The sequence below is a fragment of the Dipodomys spectabilis genome, unplaced genomic scaffold (assembly GCF_019054845.1).
Source record: "Dipodomys spectabilis isolate Male_0828 unplaced genomic scaffold, ASM1905484v1 ptg000418l, whole genome shotgun sequence".
NCBI lineage: Eukaryota > Metazoa > Chordata > Mammalia > Rodentia > Heteromyidae > Dipodomys > Dipodomys spectabilis.
The window spans coordinates 867,429-872,203 of record NW_024871095.1 but is presented as its reverse complement, the minus strand read 5'-3'; the positions used below and the strand labels follow the sequence as shown (position 1 = coordinate 872,203).

General features: G+C 35.8%; 1 non-coding gene across 1 annotated transcript; it reads left to right on the top strand.

Annotated features, from left to right (window-relative positions):
• Nucleotides 1-3,637: 3,637 nt before the first annotated feature.
• LOC122097238 lies at nucleotides 3,638-3,744 on the top strand. The gene has a single exon (XR_006145499.1). It is a non-coding gene; the product is annotated as a U6 spliceosomal RNA (small nuclear RNA).
• The last annotated feature ends 1,031 nt before the right edge of the window (nucleotides 3,745-4,775 follow it).

Here is a 4,775-nt window from a genome sequence, read left to right as displayed (position 1 = left end):
TTTTATTTGACCTCGAATTATTAAGGAGAGTATAGCTGGGTAAAGTATTCCTGGTTGTTGTTTGTCTTTAGGGCATTGCTTACATCATTCTAGTCTCTTCTTGCTTTGATTGTCTCTGCTGAGGAATCTGAGGTGATTTTAATTGGTTTCCCTTTATAGGTGATTGATCTTTTCTTCATGACATCTTTAAGGATCTTTTCCTTAGTCTGAATTGATCCTGTGCATATAATGTGACAATGGGAAATCCTGTTCTGGTCTGGTCTATTGGGAGTTCTAAAAGCTTCTTGTATCTGAATAGGCCTATCTTTTTGCATGTTTGGGAAGTTCTCTGCTAGGATCCTGTTAAACAAATTTCCTAGACCATGGACTTCTGGTTCTACGTGCTCCTCTACAACAATTATCCTCAGATTAGACCTTCTAATGGTGTCTTCCAAGGGTTGAATGTTGAATAAATCTATCATATTTCTTAGATTTGTCTAGGATGGTTTTATGTCCTTTCTCTATAATATCTAGGATGTCTTCTATCCTCAGAATTCAATCTTCTTCATGGTCTATTCAACTATCCAGATTTTCTACTTTTTCCTTTCTTTTCCTTCTAGTTGGTCGGCTTTTATGACTTCAAATTCTTTGTTGGATCTTTGTTTTAGATCTTGTATGAAATTCTTTACTTCCTTAATTTGGTGTTCAATGTTTATTCTCAATTCACTTAGTTGATTGTTATTATTTCCTTGGAATTCCATTCCTTCTGTTGGGATCCATTCAGCATTCCCTTTGTGGACTCCCTGACTTCTTTCAGCTCTCTGTTTATGGATTCCATGAATGCCTCTATTGATCTTTGTCTATGCTCATCCTGCTCTTGCAATTCCTGTATTACTCTTTGATTAGCTTCCTCACGTTCATGCAATTACTCTAGTTCTCTTTGACTGATCTCAGCCTGCTCACACAATTCTTTTATTTCTCTTTGAGTGTTCTCAAGCTGCTCATGCAATTCCTTTATCTATCTTTGAGTAGCTTCCTCACACCCATGAGCTTCCTGTTTTGATCTTCGGTTTGCTTCCTCTCTCTCCCTATCATGCTCAAACAGAGTCCTTTGCAGGTTTTCAATCTTTTTATTTATCATGTTTACCATTATTGTTTGTAGAGCTTTTTGGGAGTTCTCCTCTGGATTATTCATTATCTGTTCTGTCCACTGATTATCATGAGTGGGAGTTGAGATACCAGGACGTGACATTTTTCTTGTGTTTTTCCGGGTTATTTTGCCCATTTGGGATGAGAGTAACAGCAGTTTGTGCTAGAAAACTATCTTAAGGCAAGCATCAGCCAAGTCTGTAGTTGCACAGTCAAAAGCATGCAGATATAATCTAGTTCAACAGATATATTTTTCAACATCAAACAACTATGCATTAATAGGCTACGAACAGCAAAGAAGAATTTGGCAAACCAGAAGTTATTAGTTTTAGCGAGAGATGTGGGTATAAATAGGAATAGAGGGATGTGGAAAGGTAGAGGGAGAGCTAACTTAGTCCTAATCTAAAAGCAGGGAATAGGTTGGATAGAATGATAGTAGAGCCCGGGGAAAAAAGAAAAAGAAAAAAAAGACAAGGAAAAATAGTAAAACAAAAATTAAAAACTTAAAAGTGAAACACTTAAAATTATGCAAATTAAAAACATAATATTCAGAGAAGTACGGGAATAGGATAAGAGAAAGGGAGGGATAGAAAGGAGACGTGAAAAATTAAAAAATAAAAATGCTTAAATTTTATACTGGTATATAGATGTAGTACTGCTATTTAGGAATTTAATTCTAAGAGGTTTTGAATTCAGTAATGAATTTCTGGATTAAGTGTGTATACAATGGGGGATAAATTTTCCTTGTATGTTTTTAATATATATTTTTATTATAAATACTGTACAGAGGGGTTACAGTTACATAAGTAAGGTAATGAGTACATTTCTTATTGAGCATTGTTACCTCCTCCTTTGTTTTTAACCCTACCATCCCTTCCCTTCACACCAGCCCACCTCCCCCCTTCACCCATCCTCTGGTAGAGTGTCTTGTATATTTCATTGTTACAATGGGTCAACCAGTATCCTTTCCTTATATCTTAAATGAAGAAATGCTGGCTTGATTTATGCTGATTCTTCTTTTGTAGACACATCTAAAATCACTGGCCAAGTACAAGAGCACATAAATGAAATGCCATCATTTTTTTTTATCAGTTGGTATAATTGTGTTCTACACATTTATTGACAGGTTAAACATTATTCTCAAACTTTAAAACATTAAAAATACTTTCTTTTTTTTCTTATTTTCTTGGCCAGGAAATCAGCAAGAACTCAGTCAGCATTTCTCATATAGGAATTTTCACATGGGTTAGTAAAATGTATATGTAGAGTCCAGTTTTCGGAGGACTCACACATCTGCCTAGGAATTCATGCTGGTTGTTGGGAAAAGAGCTCAAGTAAGGATGCCATTTAAAGCCTTATAACTTTACTCTTTACCAGGGTATTTTCCTGCTACTTCGGTGGTTGAGAGTGTCTACAAGAGTAAGCATTCCGTGAGGAGCAGGGAGACACCATATCACTTATACTTACTGAGGTTTCCAAGTGACTTGCTATCACTTGTACTGCATTTTGTAAATCCAATCTCTCTAAAACTACCAGTTTTAAGAGATAAGAGGATTGGTAAATGAACTATTAGAGACAAATACATCTTCAACATATATTGTTCCAAGTATTCCGTTTAAGGCATATTCAACAACTGGTGGAAATTGTGTTGGCTGTAATTATGTGTCTTTCTCCATGTGCGCATGTATACATGTGTATATGTATGTGTGTGACTAGTAACATACATGTGTACATTATGGCTTATATCATCAAATAAAGTAAGGAATCTCTAAATTTTTAACAAAAACTGTATAGTTAAAGTCTTAACTCTTCACTCTGCTTCTTTACACAAAGACTTTGCAACTTCTCATTAATAAAGTTTCCATATACTCTAAAATGTACATACTTAGTACTTAATGTCTACTACCATAAATCTTAAATACTTTATCAAAAAGTTTTATACCTGCCAAACAGTCCTATTTTTGGCATATATAAGCAAAATCTCAAAATTAAGCATATTTAAAACATTAAAACTGTTTTTTTGGGGGGAGGGTCCGGTTGTGGGGCATGAACTCTGGGCCTGGGCACTGTCCCTCAGCTCTTCAGCTCAAGGCTAGCACTCTACCACTTGAGCCACAGCGTCACTTACCGCTTTTTTCTTTTTGCTTATGTGGTGCTGAGGAATAGATCCCAGGGCCTCATGCATGCAAGGCAAGCACTCTATCACTGAGCCACCTTCCCAGCCCTAAAACATTAAAACTTTATCAAACCCAAACACTTGCTGCAATGTTTATTTTGACAGGTGCCTTGTATAGAATAATTGAATCCCTCCTCCTACACATCTCTTGAACTACAAATATCTGGAATTATTTTGTTTTTGGCATGTCTCTCTTGATTTTATTCTTAAATGTGTGCTTATGTAAGAAGTACATGATTCTAAAATTTCACAATTCTTTTGAACTTATTTTTGTTGAATTGTCTAGTTTCATAAAATCAATACAAATTATACTTTATATATAAAAAATGTTCTTTGCTCAATTTAGCATCACATGCACTAACATTGGAACGATACAGAGAAGATTAGCATGCCCCCTGCGCAAGGATGACATGAAAATTCGTGGAGCATTCCATATTTTTACAACAACAGATGCTGAAAGGTATGTGGCCACAAGGGAACCGTACTGCATTCTTGGTGGGAGTGTAAACTTGTTCAACTACTTTGGAAAGCAGTATGTAGGTTCCTCAAAAGACTCCACATAAAACTCCTCTATGACACATTAATCCCACTTTTGGGGATCTACCCAAATGATCATAAACAAGACCATACTAAAACTACCAGCACAACTATGGTTATTGCAACATTATTTACGATAGCTAGTATATGGAACCAACCCAGATGCCCTCACAAGATGAATGGATCAAGAAAATGTGGTATATATACACAATGGAATTCTATGCCTCCATCAGAAAGAATGACATTGCCCCATTTGTTAGGAAATGGAAAGTCTTGGAAAAAATTTTATTGAGTGAAGTAACCCAAGTCCAAAGAATCATAGGTCCCATGATTTCCCTTATTTTCAATAACAAATGTATGTCTGGGATAAGCAGAAAAGTTGAGAAGTTATGTACATAGAACCAGATAAGATGATGTTAAAGAAATTGAACCCCAAGATAGTGACACAAGTGGTTTTTTCTTTCTTGCTATTGTTTCTAACGTACTTATAATGAGCGATGGCATTTTTTTTTTGTTTCTTTGTATGTTTCTCCCCACGCTATAACCCCTGTTTTCTCTGTATTTGAAGTTGGTGCACATACATCTTGAATGTATGCTTCTCTAATTTGGGGAGGGGAAGGGAAAAATTGCTCAAATAAGGATACAGGTTGACCCATTGTAACAATGAGATGCACAAGACACTATGTTGAAAAATGAGCTTTACAATTTAGGTGGAGGAAGGAAGGGGGAAGGGAGTGTACTTGTGGAGGTGGAAGGGAAGGGATGGTAGGGGAAATACAAAGGAGGAGGTAAGAATTCTTGTTAGAAAATGTACTAGTTTCCTTGTTCATGTAAATGTGACTCGTCTGCACAGTATTATTACAAAAAAAACATATAAAAATGTTCTGAGATGGAAGAGTTTATTTCCTCTATTTTACCCATATAATATCGCTAA